The sequence below is a fragment of the Ranitomeya variabilis genome, chromosome 5 (assembly GCF_051348905.1).
Source record: "Ranitomeya variabilis isolate aRanVar5 chromosome 5, aRanVar5.hap1, whole genome shotgun sequence".
Classification (NCBI taxonomy): domain Eukaryota; kingdom Metazoa; phylum Chordata; class Amphibia; order Anura; family Dendrobatidae; genus Ranitomeya; species Ranitomeya variabilis.
Genome location: NC_135236.1, coordinates 12,916,688 through 12,942,899, shown reverse-complemented (window position 1 = coordinate 12,942,899; position 26,212 = coordinate 12,916,688).

Below are 26,212 nucleotides of genomic sequence, written 5' to 3'. Positions count from 1 at the left end.
CCTTTCCCAACTGAAACACATTCCTTGCCTGGCTCACACCTTAAACCTGGTGGTGCAGTGCTTATTGAAAACTTATCCTGGGTTCTCCGACCTGCTCCTCAAAGTGCGTGCACTTTGCTCACATATCCGACGTTCGCCTGTACACGCCAGCCGTATGCAGACCTATCAGCGGTCTTTGAACCTTCCCCAGCATCGCCTAATCATAGACGTTGCAACAAGGTGGAACTCAACACTGCACATGCTTCAGAGACTGTGCGAACAGAGGCGTGCTGTTATTTATTTGTGGGAGGATACACGGGCAGGCAGTAGGATGGCAGACATGGAGTTGTCAGGTGTGCAGTGGTCGAAGATACAAGACATGTGTCAAGTCCTTCAGTGTTTTGAGGAATGCACACGGCTGGTTAGTGCAGACAACGCCGTAATAAGCATGAGCATCCCCCTAATGCGTCTGCTGATGCAAAGTTTGACGCACATAAAGGAGCAGGCGTCTGCACCAGAGGAAGAGGGAAGCCTTGATGACAGTCAGCCATTGTCTGGTCAGGGCAGTGTACAGGACGAGGTAGCGGGCGAAGAGGAGGTGGAGGACGAGGAGGATGATGGGGATGAGTATATTTTTAATGCGGAAACTTTCACGGGGGCACAGGAAATTGGTTGCGTGTCACGGCCGGGTTCTGGTTTTTTGAGGGACACAAGTGACGTAGATTTGCCTGCAACTGCCCCTCAACCAATCACAACCGGAGATTTGACAAGTGGAACTTTGGCCCACATGGCGGATTATGCCTTACGTATCCTACAAAGGGACACACGCATTACGAAAATGATGAACGATGACGATTACTGGTTGGCCTGCCTCCTTGATCCACGCTATAAAGGCAAATTGCAAAATATTATGCCACATGAGAACTTGGAACTAATATTAGCAACCAAACAATCAACTCTTGTTGACCGTTTGCTTCAGGCATTCCCAGCACACAGCGCACGTGATCGTTCTCACACGAGCTCCAGGGGGCAGCAGACTAGGAGTGTTAGGGGTGCACACATCAGAAGTGGCGTTGGACAGAGGGGTTTTCTGACCAGGTTGTGGAGTGATTTTGCTATGACCGCAGACAGGACAGGTACTGCTGCATCAATTGAAAGTGACAGGAGACAACATTTGTCCAGTATGGTTACTAACTATTTTTCATCCCTTATCGATGTTCTCCCTCAACCGTCATTCCCATTTGATTACTGGGCCTCCAAATTAGACACCTGGCCAGAATTGGCAGAATATGCATTGCAGGAGCTTGCTTGCCCGGCAGCAAGTGTCCTATCAGAAAGAGTATTCAGTGCTGCAGGGTCAATATTAACCGAAAAAAGGACTCGTCTGGCTACCCAAAATGTTGACGATCTAACATTCATTAAAATGAACCACAACTGGATTTCAAAATCTTTTGCCCCACCTTGCCCGGCCGACACCTAGCTTTCCTATGAAAAGCTCTTGCCTGTGAATTACTTTTCTAATGTCTAATTTGCTGCTGCAGATTGTACAGCATACGACATGTTTACACCTCCCTAAATGGCCAAACTCCCCACACGGGGCCGTGGTATCGCGACTTGGCGCAAGCACCCGTGAGACTGCTGTTTGTCTGAAGAGGTGGGTGTGCTCGCTTTTGGTTGACGGCATTGCTACTGGGTCCCTCATAGTACAATGTAGTGTCTCTGGCGGTGGTGGTGCGCACCCAACGTCAGACACACCGTTGTAACATGAGTGGCCCTGGGGCGGTCCCGCCGGCCTCAAGAGAGTTCCCCCCTACCCCAGCTCAAACTGGGCTCTACTACGTGCAAAATTATGTCGCACAGCTCCACCAATCTTTAGTCTATTCGCTGACATCATTCAATGTCTGGCACTGACAATACAAATTTGTAGACATCTATGATGCAACTTAAAGTAGTCTGTGTCTGTGTCCTATATTGGCACCATTAAATAGTTACTGCCAAATTACTATGTCAGAAACACAGCAGATGAGCCCACCCCTGTACCTAAGTATGCCATCTTTTTTTTTGTTTTGGTTGTTTTGCGAGACATTAACATCTATTTATATTTTGGGAGTACTGGGACAGACACTCCTTGCACTACTCCTCCACTCAGCACCAAGCTGCCTGCCCGTGTATCCATGTAACCGCTGTAAAACTGCCATGAGCCTATTGTTTGTTATTTTAGGCCTTTGATAGCCTGTCTGCGGTCCCTACTCCTCCACTGACCACCAAGCTGCCTGCCCGTGTATCCATGTAACCGCTGTAAAACTGCCATGAGCCTATTGTTTGTTATTTTAGGCCTTTGAAGCCTTTCTGCGCTCCCTCCTTCCACTAGTCCTCCACTGACCAGACCACTGCTGCCCGTGTACCCCTGGAACCAATTTTAAAGTGCCTACAGCCAGCCCATTTTATTGTGTTAGGCCTTCGAAGCCTGTCTGCGGTCCCTCCTTCCACTAGGCCTCCACTGACCAGACCACTGCTGCCCGTGTACCCCTGGAACCAATTTTAAAGTGCCTACAGCCAGCCCATTTTATTGTGTTAGGCCTTCGAAGCCTGTCTGCGGTCCATACTTTAAATACTCCTCCACTCACCACCAAGCTGCCTGCCCGTGTATCCATGTAACCGCTGTAAAACTGCCATGAGCCTATTGTTTGTTATGTTAGGCCTTTGATAGCCTGTCTGCGGTCCCTACTTTAAATACTCCTCCACTCACCACCACCAAGCTGCCTGCCCGTGTATCCATGTAACCGCTGTGAAACTGCCATGAGCCTATTGTTTTTTTATGTTAGGCCTTTGATAGCCTGTCTGCGGTCCCTACTTTAAATACTCCTCCACTCACCACCACCAAGCTGCCTGCCCGTGTATCCATGTAACCGCTGTAAAACTGCCATGAGCCTATTGTTTGTTATGTTAGGCCTTTGAAGCCTTTCTGCGCTCCCTCCTTCCACTAGTCCTCCACTGACCAGACCACTGCTGCCCGTGTACCCCTGGAACCAATTTTAAAGTGCCTACAGCCAGCCCATTTTATTGTGTTAGGCCTTCGAAGCCTGTCTGCGGTCCATACTTCCACTAGTCCTCCACTGACCAGACCACTGCTGCCCGTGTACCCCTGGAACCAATTTTAAAGTGCCTACAGCCAGCCCATTTTATTGTGTTAGGCCTTCGAAGCCTGTCTGCGGTCCATACTTCCACTAGGCCTCCACTGACCAGACCACTGCTGCCCGTGTACCCCTGGAACCAATTTTAAAGTGCCTACAGCCAGCCCATTTTATTGTGTTAGGCCTTCGAAGCCTGTCTGCGGTCCATACTTCCACTAGTCCTCCACTGACCAGACCACTGCTGCCCGTGTACCCCTGGAACCAATTTTAAAGTGCCTACAGCCAGCCCATTTTATTGTGTTAGGCCTTCGAAGCCTGTCTGCGGTCCATACTTCCACTAGGCCTCCACTGACCAGACCACTGCTGCCCGTGTACCCCTGGAACCAATTTTAAAGTGCCTACAGCCAGCCCATTTTATTGTGTTAGGCCTTCGAAGCCTGTCTGCGGTCCCTCCTTCCACTAGGCCTCCACTGACCAGACCACTGCTGCCCGTGTACCCCTGGAACCAATTTTAAAGTGCCTACAGCCAGCCCATTTTATTGTGTTAGGCCTTCGAAGCCTGTCTGCGGTCCATACTTTAAATACTCCTCCACTCACCACCAAGCTGCCTGCCCGTGTATCCATGTAACCGCTGTAAAACTGCCATGAGCCTATTGTTTGTTATGTTAGGCCTTTGATAGCCTGTCTGCGGTCCTTACTTTAAATACTCCTCCACTCACCACCTAGCTGCCTGTGTATCCATGTAACCGATGTAAAACTGCCATGACTGCCTACTGTTTGTTATTTTAGGCCTTTGATAGCCTGTCTGCGGCCCCTACTTGCAATACTCCTCCACTGACCACAATGCTGCCTGGAGTGCCTGCCTGTGTATCCATGTAACCGATGTAAAACTGCCATGACTGCCTACTGTTTGTTATTTTAGGCCTTTGATAGCCTGTCTGCGGCCCCTACTTGCAATACTCCTCCACTGAGCACAATGCTGCCTGGAGTGCCTGCCTGTGTATCCATGTAACCGATGTAAAACTGCCATGACTGCCTACTGTTTGTTATTTTAGGCCTTTGATAGCCTGTCTGCAGCCCCTACTTGCAATACTCCTCCACTGACCACACCAATGCTGCCCGTGTACCCCTGGAACCTATTTAAAAGTTCATAGAGCCTAGTTATATATTTTATTTACTATTAATAAGGCCATGATGGACTACGCTGTACCACGCTACAAGCTAACCAGTCGACACTTCTTTTGCGAGAAAAGCCATCCCAACCCTCCACCAGCATGTAGAAGACCGCATTGTCCATGCACTCTGGCAATCTGTGAGTACAAAGGTGCACCTGACAACAGACGCATGGACCTGTAGGCATGGCCACGGAAGATTACGTGTCCATTACGGCGCAATGGGTTAATGTGGTGGATGCATGGTCCACAGGGGACAGCCTACTAAGTCTGTCTGCAGTCCCTAATTCAAATTGTCCTCCACTGTCTAAATCGGAACTTCCACCTTCTGGCTTTCGGCCTATAGTATCAGAAATTAAACTGCATTTGGCCTTCAACTTTGGTTAGGGCCTACTAACGGCTTCTGCCCCTCCCTGGTGTTGCCCTCAACTAAATAAAGCTGAGCTTCAACCTTCCGGCTCTCATTATGTGGTTTTAAAAAAAAAAATGGTGGTTAGGGCCTACTAACGGCTTCTGCCCCTCCCTGGTGTTGTCCTCAACTAAATAAAGCTGAGCTTCAACCTTCCGGCTCTCATTATGTGGTTTAAAAAAAAAATGGTGGTTAGGGCCTACTAACGGCTTCTGCCCCTCCCTGGTGTTGCCCTCAACTAAATAAAGCTGAGCTTCAACCTTCCGGCTCTCATTATGTGGTTTTAAAAAAAAAAAAAATGGTGGTTAGGGCCTACTAACGGCTTCTGCCCCTCCCTGGTGTTGTCCTCAACTAAATAAAGCTGAGCTTCAACCTTCCGGCTCTCATTAAGTGGTTTTAAAAAAAAAATGGTGGTTAGGGCCTACTAACGGCTTCTGCCCCTCCCTGGTGTTGTCCTCAACTAAATAAAGCTGAGCTTCAACCTTCCGGCTCTCATTATGTGGTTTAAAAAAAAAATGGTGGTTAGGGCCTACTAACGGCTTCTGCCCCTCCCTGGTGTTGCCCTCAACTAAATAAAGCTGAGCTTCAACCTTCCGGCTCTCATTATGTGGTTTTAAAAAAAAAAAAAATGGTGGTTAGGGCCTACTAACGGCTTCTGCCCCTCCCTGGTGTTGTCCTCAACTAAATAAAGCTGAGCTTCAACCTTCCGGCTCTCATTAAGTGGTTTTAAAAAAAAAATGGTGGTTAGGGCCTACTAACGGCTTCTGCCCCTCCCTGGTGTTGTCCTCAACTAAATAAAGCTGAGCTTCAACCTTCCGGCTCTCATTATGTGGTTTTAAAAAAAAAAATGGTGGTTAGGGCCTACTAACGGCTTCTGCCCCTCCCTGGTGTTGTCCTCAACTAAATAAAGCTGAGCTTCAACCTTCCGGCTCTCATTATGTGGTTTTAAAAAAAAAAATGGTGGTTAGGGCCTACTAACGGCTTCTGCCCCTCCCTGGTGTTGTCCTCAACTAAATAAAGCTGAGCTTCAACCTTCCGGCTCTCATTAAGTGGTTTTAAAAAAAAAATGGTGGTTAGGGCCTACTAACGGCTTCTGCCCCTCCCTGGTGTTGTCCTCAACTAAATAAAGCTGAGCTTCAACCTTCCGGCTCTCATTAAGTGGTTTTAAAAAAAAAAAAAATGGTGGTTAGGGCCTACTAACGGCTTCTGCCCCTCCCTGGTGTTGTCCTCAACTAAATAAAGCTGAGCTTCAACCTTCCGGCTCTCATTATGTGGTTTTAAAAAAAAAAATGGTGGTTAGGGCCTACTAACGGCTTCTGCCCCTCCCTGGTGTTGTCCTCAACTAAATAAAGCTGAGCTTCAACCTTCCGGCTCTCATTATGTGGTTTTAAAAAAAAAAATGGTGGTTAGGGCCTACTAACGGCTTCTGCCCCTCCCTGGTGTTGTCCTCAACTAAATAAAGCTGAGCTTCAACCTTCCGGCTCTCATTAAGTGGTTTTAAAAAAAAAAAAAATGGTGGTTAGGGCCTACTAACGGCTTCTGCCCCTCCCTGGTGTTGCCCTCAACTAAATAAAGCTGAGCTTCAACCTTCCGGCTCTCATTATGTGGTTTTAAAAAAAAAAATGGTGGTTAGGGCCTACTAACGGCTTCTGCCCCTCCCTGGTGTTGTCCTCAACTAAATAAAGCTGAGCTTCAACCTTCCGGCTCTCATTAAGTGGTTTTAAAAAAAAAAAAAATGGTGGTTAGGGCCTACTAACGGCTTCTGCCCCTCCCTGGTGTTGTCCTCAACTAAATAAAGCTGAGCTTCAACCTTCCGGCTCTCATTAAGTGGTTTTAAAAAAAAAAAAAATGGTGGTTAGGGCCTACTAACGGCTTCTGCCCCTCCCTGGTGTTGTCCTCAACTAAATAAAGCTGAGCTTCAACCTTCCGGCTCTCATTATGTGGTTTTAAAAAAAAAAAAAATGGTGGTTAGGGCCTACTAACGGCTTCTGCCCCTCCCTGGTGTTGTCCTCAACTAAATAAAGCTGAGCTTCAACCTTCCGGCTCTCATTAAGTGGTTTTAAAAAAAAAATGGTGGTTAGGGCCTACTAACGGCTTCTGCCCCTCCCTGGTGTTGTCCTCAACTAAATAAAGCTGAGCTTCAACCTTCCGGCTCTCATTATGTGGTTTTAAAAAAAAAATGGTGGTTAGGGCCTACTAACGGCTTCTGCCCCTCCCTGGTGTTGCCCTCAACTAAATAAAGCTGAGCTTCAACCTTCCGGCTCTCATTATGTGGTTTTAAAAAAAAAAAAATGGTGGTTAGGGCCTACTAACGGCTTCTGCCCCTCCCTGGTGTTGTCCTCAACTAAATAAAGCTGAGCTTCAACCTTCCGGCTCTCATTAAGTGGTTTTAAAAAAAAAATGGTGGTTAGGGCCTACTAACGGCTTCTGCCCCTCCCTGGTGTTGTCCTCAACTAAATAAAGCTGAGCTTCAACCTTCCGGCTCTCATTATGTGGTTTTAAAAAAAAAATGGTGGTTAGGGCCTACTAACGGCTTCTGCCCCTCCCTGGTGTTGTCCTCAACTAAATAAAGCTGAGCTTCAACCTTCCGGCTCTCATTAAGTGGTTTTAAAAAAAAAATGGTGGTTAGGGCCTACTAACGGCTTCTGCCCCTCCCTGGTGTTGTCCTCAACTAAATAAAGCTGAGCTTCAACCTTCCGGCTCTCATTAAGTGGTTTTAAAAAAAAAAAAAATGGTGGTTAGGGCCTACTAACGGCTTCTGCCCCTCCCTGGTGTTGTCCTCAACTAAATAAAGCTGAGCTTCAACCTTCCGGCTCTCATTATGTGGTTTTAAAAAAAAAAATGGTGGTTAGGGCCTACTAACGGCTTCTGCCCCTCCCTGGTGTTGTCCTCAACTAAATAAAGCTGAGCTTCAACCTTCCGGCTCTCATTATGTGGTTTTAAAAAAAAAAAAAATGGTGGTTAGGGCCTACTAACGGCTTCTGCCCCTCCCTGGTGTTGTCCTCAACTAAATAAAGCTGAGCTTCAACCTTCCGGCTCTCATTAAGTGGTTTTAAAAAAAAAATGGTGGTTAGGGCCTACTAACGGCTTCTGCCCCTCCCTGGTGTTGTCCTCAACTAAATAAAGCTGAGCTTCAACCTTCCGGCTCTCATTATGTGGTTTTAAAAAAAAAATGGTGGTTAGGGCCTACTAACGGCTTCTGCCCCTCCCTGGTGTTGTCCTCAACTAAATAAAGCTGAGCTTCAACCTTCCGGCTCTCATTAAGTGGTTTTAAAAAAAAAAAAAATGGTGGTTAGGGCCTACTAACGGCTTCTGCCCCTCCCTGGTGTTGCCCTCAACTAAATAAAGCTGAGCTTCAACCTTCTGCTCCAAATTACCATTTTAAAAAATGCAATAGGCTTTTCCGGCCTACTAAAGGTGTCTGCCCCTCCCTGGTGTTGTCCTCAACTGAACAAAGCTGAGCTTCCACATTCTGGCTTTCGCCCTATACTATCAGATATTAAACTGCATTTGGCCTACTAGTGTGGTTAGGCCCTTGAAACAGTGTCTGCTGCTCTTGGGTTTGCTACTCCACTGAACAAAGCAATGCCGCCTGTTTAGTCCTGTTACCAATTTTGAACTGCATGTAGCCTACTTTATTCTTTGGCCCTATATCTGTTTCCTCCTCATCCTGCCCATTGCCCAGCCACTGCTAAATGAGTCTGCTGGTACATTGACCTAGACCACTACATTCCCATTGTACTCTACACAGCCAGAATCTGTCCCTGCTGAAAGTAAGGTTCCCCTTCCCGCATGTTATACCACCTTACACAGGGACAAAGAGGAAGGTGCAGATGAAAGTGCAGGTTCCTTCATCAGGTGGGGGGGCATACTCGTTGGCGACGTCACTGGCACAGGGCCCCTCAGAGTACGCAAAAGTGTCGCTGCTGGTGGGAGGCGCCCCCGCCATGCAAACACACCGCCGTACTTTGAGGGGCCCTGTGCCAGTGGCAATGCGAACGAGTGGGCCCCCCCTGCTTGCTCAGGATCACAGCACTTGCAACTTTTAAATACTTACCTTTCCCTGCAACACCGCCGTGACGTAGTCCGCATTTCCTGGGCCCACGAAAAACTTGAGCCAGCCCTACTCCCCCCACAACTTTCCCCCAATTCCCTATGCCCAACTATTATTATACAGTTAATTAAGATTGGCAAGCTTCAGAAACAAGAATGGATGTTTTTGGCATTAAAATGGGCACTGTAGGTGTTTTCCTGGCCTCCACTCACTGCCGACTATGCTTCCCCATTGACTTGCATTGGGTTTCGTGTTTCGGTCGATCCCCGACTTTTAGCGATAATCGGCCGACTGCACTCGACTCGACTCTGGACAAAATCGGGTTTCCCAAAACCCTACTCGATCTTAAAAAAATGAAAGTCGCTCAACCCTATCGGGACCTACTATTGGTCTCTTGTGGCCGAGCTGTATAGCAGAGTGGCGGTCCTTTCTACTGCACCGGTGGAATGCCGATGGGTTATTGAGCTAGAAATGGGGAGGTGCCTTATCTTAGATATCCTCATGAAGGAACAAGAGCTCCAGCTCATTATGATCTAGTCTGGTCCCCAAACTAAGTGTGACCGGAAGTGTCTCTTTATGAGGAACAAGCCCTACCTTTTTACAAGTCGGCAGGTTGTCTTTGGCGGGGACATCAATACTGTCACGAAGTCCCCGAGATAGAGGAGGTTCCAGAGACAAGCTGACTTATGAGAGCGTCGCCCTTAATGGTATAGCTAGTGAGGCTCGCCTGGTGGATGTCCACATTTGGCACAAATCAGGCCACGAGGGGTTCACCTATCATAGAGGTAACTGTAGGTCCAGGATAGATAGGTTTTATTTAGAGGAGGAAGCTGTCTCTTCAGCAGTGTCTGTTGTTGAGGTGGAGCTCTGTGACCACTGTTTAATTTTGTTTTCTCTGAATGTTACAAAGACCCTCTGGATGGGAAAAGGCTTTTGGAAGCTCAATCCGTCTCTCTTGGAAGTAGCGGAGATAAGACAGTCCTTTGAGGATTTTCTTCAGATCCAGGTACCCTTACTGGATCTTTGCAGTAGTAAGTCAGAGTGGTGAAAGATGTTCAAGGAAAGGGTGGTGAGATTCTTCCACCAGATCTTGAGCCTCAGGAGTCTGAGCAGGTACCGCCTGTATCAGGGTCTAAGGAGGAAACTCGAGCATCTTATTTCAACTGTAGGTAGCCGCAAGGAGATCTCCAGAATGAAATCTTTGCTTATGAGGTGTCAGTATGACAAGCACGCATCATTGGATGAGTAGAGAAGGAGACATTGTGAGGATCGGAGGTTGCGTGGAGGTAAGTACCCTGAGACGAGGTCACAGATGTATAGAGGAGACAGGTTGTGGATGGCTTTGTATGTCATGGTTAGGGTTTTGTATTGGAGTCTCTGGGCAATGGGGAGCCAGTGAAGGGATTGACAGAGGGGAGTGTGTTGTGAATTCCGTTCTCAGGCTCCCTCCTGTGGTCATGAGTGGTACTGTGTGAGTTCTGTTCTTGGGCTCCATCTGGTGGCTTCTAGCGATATGGCTGGTCTGTAGCTGGACTCCAGCTGCCTCGTTTTCTGCTATTCTGGCTTCCTATTTAACTCCACCTGGACCTTCACTTGTTGCCTGCTGTCGTTGTATTCAGTACTGGTTCAGATCTCTCTTGGACTTCCCTTGTGACCTGTCTCCTCCTGGAGAAGCTAAGTCTTGCCAGTTCTTTTTGCTCATTGTTCTTTGAAAATGTTTCTCAGTATATGATGAGTTCTGTCCAGCTTGCTTACATGTGATTTTCTCACTTGCTGGAAGCTCTGGGGTGCAGAGTTGCGCCCCTCACAACGTGAGTCGGTGTGGGGGGTTTTTGTATTCTCTGCGTGGATAATTTTGATAGGGTTTTTTACTGACCGCACAGATTCCTTGCTATCTTCGGACTATTTAGTGTTAGCGGGCCTCATTTGCTAAAACCTGTTTTCATTTCTACGTTTGTGCTTTCCCCTTAACTCACCGTTATTATTTGTGGGGGGCTGTCTAAACTTTGGGGTAATTTCTCTGAGGCAAGTGAGGCTTTGTTTCTCTCTAGGGGTAGCTAGTTTCTCAGGCTGTGAAGAGGCGTCTAGGGAGAGTTAGGAAACGCTCCACGGCTGCCTATAGTGTGTGTGATAGGATCAGGGTTGCGGTCAGTAAAGTTCCCACATTCCCAGAGCTTGTCCTTAATTTTTGGTTTACTCATCAGGTCAGTTTTGTGTTCCTAACCACCAGGATCATAACAGTACAGCAGGCCCGTAAAGAGTTAATGCATCGCCAAAGAGGGATAAGAGAAGTCCTGAGGTCATTTTTTTTTCTTCTCTGCAGTTTGTCTAGCTTCTCTCCTCCCCTTAATCTCTGGGTGGTTCAGAATTCAGCTGCAGATATGGACATTCAGAGTCTGTCCTCTAGTGTGGATCATCTCACTGCAAGGGTACAAAGCATTCAGGATTATGTAATTCACAGTCCTATATCAGAGCCTAAGATACCAATTCCTGAGTTGTTCTCTGGAGATAGATCTAGGTTTTTGAACTTCAAAAATAATTGCAAATTATTCCTTTCTCTGAGACCTTGTTCCTCTGGTGACCCTGTTCAGCAAGTTAAAATTATTATTTCTTTGTTGCGTGGTGACCCTCAAGATTGGGCATTCTCCCTGACGCCAGGAGATCCTGTATTGCAAAATGTGGATGCGTTTTTTCTGGCGCTTGGATTGCTTTATGAGGAACCTAATCTAGTAGACCAGGCAGAAAAGGTTTTGCTGGCTTTCTCTCAGGGTCAGGATGAAGCAGAGGTTTACTGTCAGAGATTTAGGAAGTGGTCTGTGCTCACTCAATGGAATGAGTGTGCTCTGGCTGCGATTTTCAGAAAGGGTCTTACTGAAGCCCTTAAGGATGTTATGGTGGGGTTCCCCACGCCTGCGGGTCTGAATGAGTCAATGTCTTTGGCCATTCAGATTGATCGGCATTTGCGGGAGCGCAAACCTGTGCACCATCTGGCGGTGTTTTCTGAGCAGAAGCCTGAGTCTATGCAATGTGACAGGATTCTGACCAGAATTGAACGGCAAAATCACAGACGTCAGAATGGGTTGTGCTTTTACTGTGGTGATTCCACTCATGTTATCTCAGATTGTTCTAAGCGCACAAAGAGGTTCGCTAAATCTGTCACCATTGGTACTGTACAGCCTAAATTCATTTTGTCTGTTACTTTGATTTGCTCTCTGTCATCCTACTCAGTTATGGCTTTTGTGGATTCAGGCGCTGCCCTGAATTTGATGGATTTGTCATTTGCCAGGCGCTGTGGTTTTATCTTGGAGCCTTTGCAATTCCCTATTCCACTAAAGGGAATTGATGCTACACCATTGGCCAAGAATAAGCCACAGTACTGGACTCATGTGACCATGTGCATGACTCCTGCACATCAGGAGGTGATTCGCTTTCTTGTGTTACATAATTTGCATGACATTGTCGTGTTGGGTCTGCCATGGTTGCAGGTTCATAATCCAGTCCTGGATTGGAAAGCTATGTCTGTGTCAAGTTGGGGTTGTCAAGGGGTACATGGCGATGCTCCTTTGGTGTCAATTGCTTCTTCTACTCCTTCCGAAGTCCCTGAATTTTTGTCGGACTACCAGGATGTATTTGATGAGCCCAAATCCAGTGCCCTACCTCCTCATAGGGAATGTGATTGTGCTATAAATTTGATTCCTGGTAGTAAGTTCCCTAAGGGTCGACTTTTTAATTTGTCTGTGCCAGAGCATGCCGCTATGCGGAGTTATATAAAGGAGACTTTGGAGAAGGGGCATATTCGCCCATCCTCGTCACCTTTGGGTGCGGGGTTCTTTTTTGTGGCCAAGAAGGATGGTCCTCTGAGACCCTGTATAGATTATCGCCTTCTAAATAAAATCACGGTCAAATTTCAGTACCCTTTGCCTCTGCTGTCCGATCTATTTGCTCGGATCAGGGGGGCTAGTTGGTTCACCAAGATAGATCTTCAAGGAGCGTATAATCTTGTGCGTATAAAACAGGGCGATGAATGGAAAACAGCAGTTAATACGCCCGAAGGCCATTTTGAGTACTTGGTGATGCCTTTTGGGCTTTCTAATGCCCCTTCCGTGTTTCCTTCATGCACCACATCTTCCGAGAGTATCTGGATAGATTTATGATTGTGTACCTGGATGATATCTTGGTCTTTTCTGATGATTGGGAATCACATGTGAAGCAGGTCAGGATGGTATTTCAGGTCCTGCATGCCAATGCCTTGTTTGTGAAGGGCTCTAAATGTCTCTTCGGAGTCCAGAAGGTTTCCTTTTTGGGCTTTATTTTTTCTCCTTCTACTATCGAGATGGATCCAGTCAAGGTCCAGGCTATTTATGACTGGACTCAACCTACATCGGTGAAGAGTCTTCAGAAGTTCTTGGGCTTTGCTAATTTTTACCGTCGCTTCATCACTAATTTTTCTAGTGTGGTTAAGCCTTTGATGGATTTTACCAAGAAGGGTTCTGATGTGACGAATTGGTCTCCTGCGGCCGTGGAGGCCTTTTTAGGAGCTGAAACGTCGGTTTTCTTTGGCTCCTGTCTTGCGTCAGCCGGATGTCTCTCTTCCTTTCCAGGTCGAGGTTGATGCTTCTGAGATTGGAGCGGGGGCAGACTTGTCACAGAGAAGCTTTGATGGCTCTGTGATGATGCCATGTGCTTTCTTTTCATGAAAATTTTCGCCTGCCGAGCGGAATTATGATGTTGGTAATCGGGAGTTATTGGCAATGAAGTGGGCATTTGAGGAGTGGCGACATTGGCTTGAGGGAGCCAAACATCGTGTGGTGGTCTTGACGGATCACAAGAATTTGACTTATCTCGAGTCTGCCAAACGTTTAAATCCTAGACAGGCTCGATGGTCGCTGTTTTTCTCCTGTTTCAATTTCGTGGTTTCATACCTTCCGGGCTCAAAGAACGTTAAGGCTGATGCCCTTTCTAGGAGTTTTGTGCCTGACTCTCCGGGAGATTCGGAACCGGATGGTATCCTCAGAGAGGGGGTGATTTTGTCTGCCATCTCTCCTGATATGCGGCGTGTGCTGCAGGAATTTCAGGCCAATAGACCTGACCGCTGTCCACCAGAGAAACTGTTTGTCCCGGATAGATGGACTAGTAGAGTTATTTCCGAGGTTCATTCTTCGGTGTTGGCGGGTCATCCTGGGATTTTTGGTACCAGGGATTTGGTGGCGAGGTCCTTTTGGTGGCCTTCCTTGTTGCGGGATATGCGTTCCTTTGTGCAGTCCTGTGGGATTTGTGCTCGTGCCAAGCCTTGCTGTTCTCGTGCCAGTGGATTGCTTTTGCCTTTGCCTGTCCCGAAGAGGCCCTGGACGCATATTTCCATGGATTTTAATTCGGATCTTCCAGTCTCTCAGAGGATGTCTGTCATCTGGGTGGTTTGTGATCGTCTTTCTAAAATGGTCCATTTGGTGCCCTTGCCTAAGCTGCCTTCCTCCTCCGATTTGGTTCCGCTGTTTTTTCAGAATGTGTTTCGTTTGCATGGTATTCCGGAGAACATTGTGTCTGACAGAGGATCCCAGTTTGTGTCCAGATTTTGGCGGTCCTTTTGTGCTAAGATGGGCATTGATTTGTCTTTTTCATCAGCCTTCCATCCTCAGACAAATGGCCAAACTGAACGAACTAATCAGACCTTGGAAACTTATCTGAGATGTTTTGTTTCTGCTGATCAGGATGATTGGGTGACTTTTGCCATTGGCTGAGCTCGCCCTCAATAATCGGGCTTGTTCTGCTACTTTGGTTTTGCCTTTTTTTGTAATTCTGGTTTTCATCCTCGTTTTTCCTCAGGTCAGGTTGAGCCTTCTGACTGTCCTGGGGTGGATTCTGTGGTGGATAGGTTGCAGCGGATTTGGAACCACGTAGTGGACAATTTGACGCTGTCACAGGAGAAGGCTCAGCGCTTTGCTAACCGCAGTCGCTGTGTGGGTCCCCAACTTTGTGTGGGGGATTTGGTATGGTTGTCTTCCCGTTATGTTCCTATGAAGGTTTCCTCTCCTAAGTTCAAGCCCCGTTTCATCGGTCCTTATAAGATTTTAGAAATTCTCAATCCTGTGTCATTTCGTTTGGACCTCCCAGCATCGTTTGCCATTCATAATGTGTTCCATAGGTCCTTGTTGCGGAGGTATGTGGTGCCTGTGGTTCTTTCTGTTGATCCTCCTGCTCCGGGGTTGGTCGAGGGAGAATTGGAGTATGTGGTGGAGAAGATCTTGGATTCTCATATTTCGAGACGGAAGCTTCAGTACTTAGTTAAATGGAAGGGCTATGGTCAGGAGGATAATTCCTGGGTTGTCGCCTCTGATGTTCATGCGGCCGATTTGGTTCACGCCTTTCATTTGGCTCGTCCTGATTGGCCGGGGGGCTCTGGTGAGGGTTCAGTGACCCCCTCCTCAAGGGGGGGTACTGTTGTGAATTCCGTTCCCAGGCTCCCTCCTGTGGTCATGAGTGGTACTGTGTGAGTTCTGTTCTTGGGCTCCCTCTGGTGGCTTCTAGCGATACGGCTGGTCTGTAGCTGGACTCCAGCTGCCTCGTTTTCTGCTATTCTGGCTTCCTATTTAACTCCACCTGGACCTTCATTTGTTGCCTGCTGTCGTTGTATTCAGTACTGGTTCAGATCTCTCTTGGACTTCCCTTGTGACCTGTCTCCTCCTGGAGAAGCTAAGTCTTGCTAGTTCTTTTTGCTCATTGTTCTTTGAAAATGTTTCTCAGTATATGATAAGTTCTGTCCAGCTTGCTTACATGTGATTTTCTCGCTTGCTAAAAGCTCTGGGGTGCAGAATTACGCCCCTCACATCGTGAGTCGGTGTGGGGGGTTTTTGTATTCTCTGCGTGGATAATTTTGATAGGGTTTTTTACTGACCGCACAGATTCCTTGCTATCTTCGGACTATTTAGTGTTAGCGGGCCTCATTTGCTAAAACCTGTTTTCATTTCTACGTTTGTGCTTAACTCACCGTTATTATTTGTGGGGGGCTGTCTAAACTTTGGGGTAATTTCTCTGAGGCAAGTGAGGCTTTGTTTCTCTCTAGGGGTAGTTAGCTTCTCAGGCTGTGAAGAGGCGTCTAGGGAGAGTTAGGAAACGCTCCACGGCTGCCTATAGTGTGTTTGATAGGATCAGGGTTGCAGTCAGTAAAGTTCCCACATTCCCAGAGCTTGTCCTTAATTTTTGGTTTACTCATCAGGTCAGTTTTGTGTTCCTAACCACCAGGATCATAACAGGAGTGGCTGGGAAATGGGGGGGGGGCAGGTGTATTAGTCAGGCAGCAGAGTTTAGAATATATTGAAGGGGTGAGAGAGTGTTCGAGGAGAGGCCACAGAGCAGGAGGTTGCAGTAGTCAAGGCGAGAGATGATGAGTGCATGGACTAGGGTTTTTGCAGATTCTTGGTTTAGGAATGATCCGTGAAATATTTTTGAGTTGAAGGCGGCAGGAAGTGGAAAAGGCTTGGATATATGGTTTGAAGGAGAGATCAGTGTCAAGGATTACCCCGAGGAAGCGAGCTTGTGGAACTGGGGAGCCTTTTACTGTAATGGATAGGTCCGTTGGGGGGGTCGCGTGGAGATGGTGAAAAGATGATGAATTCTTTTTTGTCCATATTACATTTTAGAAATCTAGTGGAGAAGAAGGATGAAATAGCGGACAGACATTGAGGGATTCTGGTTAGTAGGGTGGTGATATCTGGTCCAAAGATGTTGATCTGTGTGTCATCAGCATGGAGATGATACTGAAAGCCATGAGATTTTATGAGCTGTCCCAGGCCAAAGGTGTAAATGGAGAAGAGCAGGGGCCCTAGGACTGAACCTTGTGGGACTCCGACAGATAGGGGGCGAGGTGAGGAGGTGGTGTGTGAGTGGGAGAGGCTTAATGTCCGATCTGTTAGGAATGATGAGATCCAAGATAGGGCCAAGTCTGTGATGCCAAGGGATAAGAGGGTCTGTAGTAATAGGGAAAGTTCCACTGTGTCAAAGGCAGAAGACAGGACCAGGAGGAGGAGGACAGAGTAGTGTCGCTTGCTCTTGGCGGTTAATAGGTCATTGGTGACCTTAGATAGGGCAGTTTCAGTTGAGTCGTGTGACCAGAAGCCAGATTGTAGGCGGTCAAAGAGGGAGCAGGAAGAGAGATGGAAAGACAGTTCAAGATGGACGTGTTGTTCCACTAGTTTTGAGACATAGGGGAGAAGTGATATAGGATGAGAGCTAGATGGAGAGGATGGGTCAAGAGAGGGCTTTTTGAGGATAGGTGTGATATGAAGTGGGATGGGATCGGGTCAAGTACACAGGTTGTGAGATGCGATCTTGAGAGTAGAGTGGAGAGTTGATCTTCTGTAATGGTGGAGAAGTTGGTTTTGGAGGTGGAGGGCTGGGAAGTTTTGAGAGGAAGGGCTCTGGGGGTTGTTGACCAAAACAGTCTCTGATGTTATCAATCTTCTGCTTGAAAAATGAGGCAAAGTCTTCAGATGAGATGAGTGGGGAGGAAGGAGGTGCTGGGGGATGAAGGAAAGAATTGAAGGTGTTGAATAACTGTTTAGGGTTGTGAGACAGGGAGGATATGAGGGATGAGAAGTAGGTTTGTTTAGCTGTGGCGAGTGTGGTCTTGAAAGTAGTGAGGAACTGTTTGAATGCGATAAAGTGCTAGTTGGAGTGGGATCTTTTCCATCTCCGCTCAGCAGCCCTAGAAGCTCACCTCAGTTCTTTTGTCAGGCTGGTGTGCCAGGGCTGTCTGTTGATTTTGCGAGCTTTGGTATGTGTGAGAGTGGCAACAGATTCCAAAGCTACAGCTATTGTGGTGTTATATAGAGTGGCAGGGTCATCCGTATTGTGTAGGGAACTTATGTCTGTGAGAGGGAGGAGGGATTCAGAGAATGAGTGTAGATCAAGATTGGGTCAGAATTGTTCTTTTAATAGTTAGTGTGGGCCTGCTAGTGTTCAGTCCACAAATCCTGATAAACCAACAGTCCTTTTTAGGGCCAATTCGAAGGTACATAGATTGCATCGCTAGGTAGGCAGGGGAGTTTAGGTGCACATAACCACATCAGTGCAAGGCCTGCAGGCACTATATGTGAGTACGTAGATCTCACTGCATACATCAAAAGCCCCATTACTGTCTGCTGCTGCTTATGTTATGTATACCTAGCTGTTAATTTTTTTTTTTGCAGCTTATACCTGCTCATTTTATTCTAAAGGAATCTATATCCCCCTTTTTCTATATTTATTTGCTTGGTCACGCTGCAGACTACAGCCAGGTCATTGTAATAGAAGAGCGTTCAAATCTAAGAATTTATTTTTTTGTCCCAGACATCAGATGTGAGTGCGCAAAAAAATCTGTCCTTTTTTGGTATTATCTAATATTATGTAGTATCTTACAACATTTTTGGACACCATTTTGCTGCCCCAAAAATCTGTAGCTGGCCCAAAAATATTTAGCTACAGTTCTTATATTTATCACAGTGAGTTGTACGCCACACGCATCGCATATCATTGGGCTAAATATCTTAACATTTTAGTACTCCAATTTTTTTTAGTGTCATAGCCAACTTATTGACAGAATTTTGGTGTGTCCCCAAAAATAAAGGCAGCATTTTGATCAGTCTGTTATCTGTGGCTGATGCATCTGTGGTGTTAAAATCTTCGCTTTGCAGGCATGCGTTGCATTGTTTTGTCGGCTAGCCTTGGTCTAATCAGTATTTAGTGTTTAAAAAAAAAAAAAATACAAAATTATACAGTCTGTTATCTCCGTCAGAAGCCTTGTGTATCTGTGGGGGAGAAATCTTCACTCTGCAGGCATACATTGTATTTTTTTGTCTGCTAGCCTTGGTCTACTCAGTATTTAGTGTTTTCAAACATTATAAAAAAATTTAAAAAAATGTATACAGTCTGTTATCTCAGTCAGACGCCTAGTATATCTGTGGTGGAAAAATCTTCACTTCACAGGCATACGTCGCATATTTTTGTCTGCTAGCCTTGTTCTACTCAGTATTTCATGTTTTCAAAAATTACTAAAAAATTAAAAAAAACTTTACAGTCTGTTATCTCCGTCAGGAGCCTGGTGTATCTGTGGTGGAAAATTCCTTGCTTTGCAGACATATGTTGCATAGTTCTGTCTTTTGGCCTTGTTCTACTCAGTATTTTGTGTTTTCAAGAATTATAAAAAACATTAAAAAAAATATATACAGTGTGTTATCTCCATCAGACACCTGGTGTATCTGTGGTGGAAGAATCTTCGCTTTGCAGGCATACCTTACATAGTTCTGCCTGCTAGCCTTATTCTACTCAGTATTTCGTGTTTTCAAAAATTAAAAAAAAAATTAAAAAAATGTATACAGTCTGTTATCTCTGTCACACACCTGGTGTATCTGTGGTGGAAAAATCTTCGCTTCGCAGACATACGTTGCATGGTTCTGCTAGTCTTGTTCTACTCAGTAATTAGTGTTTTAAAAATTAAAAAAAAATAATACAGTCTGTTATCTCAGTTAGACGCTGGGTGCATCTGTGTGTCCAAATTTTCGCTTTGCAGGCATATGTTGTATTTTTTGCAACAACGACCCGACCGATAAAACTGTCCCACTAGTTAAACGCTTCAGTGAACACCATAAAAGAACAAAAAAAACCCCGAGGCAACGCTTTATTATCATACCGCCAAACAAAAAGTGGAATAACACGCTATCAAAAAGATGGCTATAAATAACCATGGTACTGCTGAAAATGTCATCTTGTCCCGCAAAAAAATGAGCCGCCATACAGCGTCATCAACAAAAAAATTAAAAGTTATAGCCCTCAGAATAAAGCGATGCAAAAATAATTATTTTTTATATAAAATAGTTTTTATCATATAAAAGCGCCAAAACATAAAAAAAATATATAAATTAGGTATTGCTGTAATTGTTCTGACGGGAAAAATAAAACTGCTTTACCAATATTATCAAACGTGGAACGGTATAAGCACCCCCCAAAAGAAATTCATGAATAGCTGGTTTTTGTTAATCTACCTCCCAAAAATCAGAATAAAAAGCAATAAAAAAGTGTTACGTGCCCAAAAATGGTACCAATAGAAACGTCAACTCATCCCACAAAAACAAGACCTCACATGACTCTGTGGACCAAAATATGGAAAATTTATAGCTCTCAAAATGTGGAGATGCACAAACTATTTTTGCAATAAAAAGCGTCTTTTAGTGTGTGAAGGCTGCCAATCATAAAATTCCGCTAAAAAACCCGCTATAAAAGTCAATCAAACCCCCTTCATTACCCCCTTAGTTAGGGAAAAATAATACAATTTAAAAAAAATGTATTTATTTCCATTTTCCCATTAGGGTTAGCGTTAGGATTGGGGATAAAATTAGGGTTAGGGTTGGGGCTAAAGTTAAGGTTAGGGTTGGGGCTAAAGTTAGGGTTAGGGCTACAGTTAGGGTTGGGGCTAAAGTTAGGGTTAGGGTTGGGGCTAAAGTTAGGGTTAGGTTTGGGGCTAAAGTTAGGGTTGGGGCTAAAGTTAGGGTTGGGGCTAAAGTTAGGGTTAGGGTTGGGGCTAAAGTTAGGGTTTGGATTACATTTACGGTTGGGATTAGGGTTAGGATTAGAGTTAGGGGTGTGGATAGGGTTATGGTTGGGATTAGGGCTAGGGGTGTGTTTGGGTTAGGGTTTCAGTTAGAACTGGGGGGTTTCCACTGTTTAGGCACATCAGGGGCTCTCCAAACGCAACATGGCGTCTGATCTCAATTCCAGACAATTCTGCGTTGAAAAAGTAATATAGTGCTCTTTCCCTTCCGAGCTCTCCCATGCGCCCAAACAGGGGTTTACCCCAACATATGGGGTATCAGCGTACTAAATTTTTGTGGGAAAAAAAAAGATTTTTTATTTTCACGTCTCTGTGTTATAAACTGTAGTGAGACACTTGGGGGTTCAAAGTTCTCACAACACATCTAGATAAGTTCCTTGGGGGGTCTAGTTTCATTTATGGGGGGTTTCTACTGTTTAGTACATCAGGGGCTCTGCAAATGAAACGTGATGCCTGCAGGCCAATCCATCAAGTCTGCATTCCAAACGGCTCTCCTTCCCTTTCGAGCTCTGCCATGCGCCCAAACGTTGGTTACCCCCCACATATGGGGTATCAGTGTACTCAGCACAAATTTTACAACAGCTTTTGGGGTCCAATTTCTCCTGTTACGCTTGGTAAAATAAAACAAATTGGAGCTGAATACATTTTTTGTGAAAAAAAGTTAAAAGTTTATTTTTTTTAAACATTCCAAAAATTCCTGTGAAACAACTGAGGGGTTAATACACTTCTTGAATGTGGTTTTGAGCACCTTGAGATGTGCAGTTTTCAGAATGATGTCACACTTGGGTATTTTCTATCATATAGACCCCAGTGACTTCAAATGTGATGTGGTCCCTAAAATAAAATGATGTTGTAAAAATGAGAAATTGCTGGTCTACTTTTAACCCTTATAACTCTCTAAGAAAAAAAAAATTTGGTTCCAAAATTCTGCTGATGTAAAGTAGACATGTGGGAAATGTTAAGTATTCTGTGTGACATATCTCTGTGATTTATGGGCATAAAAATTCAAAGTTGGAAAATTGCAAAATTTTCAAAATTTTCGCCACATTTCCATTTTTTTCACAAATAAATGCAGGTAATATCAAAAAAAATTTACCACTGTCATGAAGTACCATATGTCATGAGAAAACACTGTCAGAATCATCAGCATCCTTTGAAGCATTCCAGAGTTATAATCTCATAAAGGGACAGTGGTCAGAATTGTAAAAATTGGCCTGGTCATTAACGTGCAAACCACCCTTGAGGGTTAAAGGGTTAAAATTCCAGACTCTCGGCTGGTCATCTTGAAGTGGGGCCAGATGAGATCGCATGTAGCGATGGCCAAAGATTTGAACAACCACGGTCACATGAAGGCGATGGTGGAAAAGTGTCACAAGAGGTGGACGATGATGAGAAACAAATGCCAGAAACTCAGGATGAGGAGCAGGGTGCGGATGTGGAAGACGAGGTGGTGGATGACATAGTGACTGACCCAATCTGGCAGGAGGAAATGTAGAGCGAGGACAGCAGCACACATGGGGTAGTAGGCATATCACCCCAACAGGCAGGAATAAGCAGTCTGGTGGCCACAGACAGAAGGGGTGCATCCGTTCCCTGTAACACCAACATGACAGAAGTTGCCATTCCAACTCTTAGATCTTCCCGAGTCTAGCTATTTTTTAAAGACTCTACAGATAACCCCAAACAGGCCATTTGCAGCACCTTCCATGCCTGCCTCCAGCAGGGGTAGCAAAACTACCAGCCTGACCACCACCAGCATGAAAAGGCCCATGGCAGCAAAGCACCCGAACTTGTGAGCCAGACCCCAGGCTCCAGGTACACTGCACGTGACAACATTGCTTCTTCCACTTTTTTGCGTACAAGCCAATCCTCAGTTCACCGTGCCTGTGAAGATGCCTTGGACCCTGCACCTGTTGTTGCCCACAGTCAACCAGCACCATCATCAAGCCCGTCCATGTCCTTTTCCCAGCCCAGCCTTCAGTTGTCTATTCCCCAGTCATTGGAACGCAAGCGGAAATACCCATCCAATGCCCCACAGGCCATAGTACTAAATTCTAACATTTCTCATCTGCTTGTGCTTGAAATGTTGCCTTTTAGGCTCATTGAGATAGAAACTTTCCACAACCTCATAGCAGCTGCTGTCCCAAAGTACTTGGCCCCAGTCACCACTATATCTCCCGATGTGCCATACTGACATTACTTCATCATGTGTCCCACAACATTACTCGTGCCCTCAACAATGCTGTTATTGGGAAAGTTCACCTAACCATGGAAACGTGGACAAGTGCTTATGGGCAGGGACGGTACATCTCACTGAAGGCACACTGGGTTAACATAGTGGAAGCCGGGACCCAGTCGGACCTTGAGATGGAACACATCCTCCCCACGCCAAGGATTGTGGGCCTTACATCAATCAGGGTTGCCCCCACAGTCTACAGCTCCTGAACCTCCTCTTCAGCATCCATCTCTGAAATGAACACAACAGTCAGAAGCTGGAAGCCAAGCGGCAACAGGTTATGTTGAAGCTAATCTGCTTAGGTGACAAACCGCACAATGTTGAGGAGTTGTGGACAGCTCTGAAAGAGCAGTCAGATATTTGGATGACATCGCTGAACCTACAGCAAGGCATGGTCGTGTGTGACAATGGCTGTAACCTGGTGGTGGCTCTGAGGCAAGGTGAGCTCACACATGTACCTTGCTTGGCCCATGTGCTTAATCTCGTGGTTCATCGTTTTCTCAAAAGCTACCCAGAGCTGCCAGATCTGCTAGTGAAAGTACGCTGTCTGTCTGCCCAGTTTAGAAAGTCAGCTACAGCTTCAACCATTCTTGCCGTGCTTCAGCAGCATTTGCAGCTTCCAGCTGACCAACTGATGTGTGATGTCCCCATGCATTGGCACTCTACACTGCATATGTTGGAAAGGATTTGTGAGCAGAAGAGGGCAGTTGTTGACTACCAGCATCAACAAGGCCATTGTTGTTAAGTTCAGACTCCACAGGAGTGGACATGGATGTTAGACATATGTTCCATCTTCCAAAACTTTGAGGACTGCACCAAGCGGCGATGACGCCATAATTAGCAGTACCATCCCGCTTCTCAGCATTGTGAAAACCTCTCTGCTCACAATTAAAGAGGATTCATTGCAGGCGGAGCATGAGGACATGGAGCAAGGAACCATACAGGGGGATTGCACTCAACCCAGCCTCATATCTTACCAACGTGGATTGGCAGAAAATGAGGAGAGGAGGAGGAAGAACATGAGCCACTTTCATGTGCTATATACGGTACAGCTGTCATATCATCTGTTCAGTGGGAAGAGGACAGCATGGTCAGTCGTCCTGTTGGTGAGGACACGGAAGTCTTGCCTATTAGCAGTCTGGCACACATGGCTGACTTTATGTTGCTGTGACTCTCGCAATATTAAAATTTTTGTTGACTCATTACTGGTTGGCGACACTTCTAGACCCACACTACAAGGAGAACTTTCAATCTCTTCTGCCAGAGGCAGACAGATATACTAAAATGTTGCTGTACCAGAGGGCCCTTGTAGTGGAATTACTTAAAAATTTCCCAGTGAGAACGCTGACAACAAATGTCAAAGTTTGTTGTACAACCAAGGAGTCCAAACGAGAGAGACAGAAGTACAATCCAGCTCAGGCAGGGGAATAATGGCATAGTTCTGGAACAGTTTTCTCAGACCCTCCCATCGTGCTGGCACAGACACAAGGGGTGCTGTCACAAGAAGTGCAATGTTTGGGAAGATGCTGAGGGAGTACCTTGCAGATAGTTCAAACATCCTCAGTGATTCCTGTGTGCCTTTTAATTATTGGGTATCCAAGCTGGACACGAGGCATGAACTGGCTCTCTACGCCTTGGAAGTCCTGGCTTGCTCTGCTTCTAGCGTTATGTTAGAGCAGGTTATTACTGCCGCTGGTGGAATTATAACAGATAAGTGCATCCGCCTGTCAACTGAAAATGCTGACAGGCTGACTTTTATCAAAATGAACAAGGGCTGGATTGGGCAAGACTTCTATACACCACCGAATGAAAACAGCGAAACATAACCACCTCAAATACATTGTATTTTTTGTGGAGGTGTGTTCTCATGCACCTCTTCAAAACCACACATGGGTATACGCTTCCTGATTTGGTCTGTTTGGTGTTATCCTCCTTATCCTCATCATCCACAACCACTAGAACAACATGGTGAATGTATTCCGTGATGCAAAAGTCACTCAATTTTTGTGCAAGGGTGTTTTTATGATGCCCGTTACACACTTGAAACCAAAAAAATTTTTACTCCCCCAGGGGGAAATGTTTGTTAGCCCATACACATAGTGTATGGGCATTACAAGTCTCAGCGACCTGCTCCTTTAAATTGGGCCTAGTATTTAATGAGGCCTTCATCAACGTCTCATCATTCTCCACCACTAGAGCTCCAGCGTTAACGTGTCCCATGCTGCTACAGCCATGCAGTTTTGGTGCAGGGGTGTCTATGATACCCATAAAATAGTTTTAAAAAAATGCAGCCCCCATGGGGAAATGTTTTTTAGCCCATGCAGTTAGCATATGGGCATTACAAGTCTAGGAGACCAGCTTATTTAAATTGGGTCTACATTTCAATGAGGCCTTCATCAACGTCTCATCATTCTCCACCACCAGATCACCAGAATTAACGTGTTCCGTGCTGCTACAGCCAGTCAATTTTTGGGCAAGGGTGTCTATGATGCCAATAAAATAGTTTTAAAAAATGTACACCCCATGGGGAAATATTGGTCAGCCCATGCACTTAGTGTATGGGCATTACAAGTCTACGAGACCCGCTCCTTTAAATTGGGCCTAATTTTTAATGAGGCCTTCATCAACGTCTTATCATTTTCTGCCACTTGATCACCAGGGTTAACATGTTCCATGCTGCTTCAGCCAGTCAAATTTTGGGCAAGGGTGTTTATAATGCCCATAAAATAGTTTAAAAAAATGTACCCCCCATGGGGAAATGTTTGTCAGCCCTTGCACTGGAGACCCACTCCTTTTTAATGGGACAGTTTTTTTATGAGTCCTTCTTCCATGTTTCTTCCAAGAGACGATTGTTTTGCTTGCAAATTTGTGTCAAGGTGGCCCTTGCATTCAATGTATGAGGAAACAGTATGGCAGGACCAACTGAAGAATGTCAAATGGGTTTTCCTGTAGCCATCCAGTACCTGGGTTCAAAGGCTTATTGGGGTGCATATGACTTGGTAGCAGGGCTGGCCTTGCATTCAATGCAACATTTTTCAGGAAGCCCTCCTTTACCTGTCTTGAGAGGGGTATTGGGGTGCGTTGTAATTGTTGGCAGCCCAGCCACTCACTGCATAGGCAATAACAGTATAAGAGACCCACTGTTTAATGGCCCTTTAAGGAGATTAATGCCGCCTGATGCTCCTCTAAAAATAGGCTCTGTGATTTTAAGAGTCCCTCCTTCATAAATGAAACAAGATGGGTCTGCTTATGTGTCACACACCACATGGGCAGCTAGGGTTGTTAAATGTTACAATAACATTTCCCAGTGAATGCATTTGTGTTGGTTGAAAGCAATGTTAAATTTGAAAAACCCATTAAAAACGCTGCATGTGGTCATAGTCCAAGTGGTGGAGGAACATTTTTGTCTGGGGTTAATTATTTTGCCTTACATACAAGTCATTACCCTGGAAAGGATGTACCTTAACATATATCCCAGCAAAATCCGTTTTGGTTACGTTTTTGTATGTTTTTTGGTGCACCCGTAAAAATGGCATGAAACTCTGACAACATTGCTTACAGCTGTGAACTAGGAGTCAGGAATGCTTCCAGGCGTGATCCCCATGATGTCCCTGTGTCATTTGAGCAGTGTTTCCATCATTTTTAGA